The sequence below is a fragment of the Egretta garzetta genome, unplaced genomic scaffold (genome assembly GCF_000687185.1).
Source record: "Egretta garzetta isolate BGI_Z169 unplaced genomic scaffold, ASM68718v1 scaffold347, whole genome shotgun sequence".
Taxonomy (NCBI): Eukaryota; Metazoa; Chordata; class Aves; order Pelecaniformes; family Ardeidae; genus Egretta; species Egretta garzetta.
In genome coordinates, this window is record NW_009260184.1 from 573,150 (window position 1) to 573,545 (window position 396).

Genomic DNA, 396 nt, shown 5'->3' on the forward strand with positions numbered 1-396 from the left:
TGCGGTGCCGGAGGGGGCACCCCCGCCCCGCGGGGGCTGGGAGCTGCCGCGGATCCGCAGGAGTGGACAGAGCCGCCCCGGCAGCGTGCGAGTGCTGGGCGCGCTCTGGGGCGTTTGCCACTCTCCAGGGGAGGTGAGCGCTCTCCTTCTGCCACCTCCGCCGTTTGAACATCCCCGGTGTCACTTGGTTGGTCTTTTAACGGAAATAGTTTGTCGTTAAGTTTGGCCCGTGCCCGGTCCGGTCAGTCCCTTGCCGTCCTGTTCCACACCGGAGTGCAAATGGTGAACCAGAACCTTCCGTTGGTAAAAACGCCAGATCCCAAGGATCAAGTGCAATTTGTACGCTCTTTATGTTTACATTTTATCTATAAAGTATATTATAGTCCTCCAGGCAGG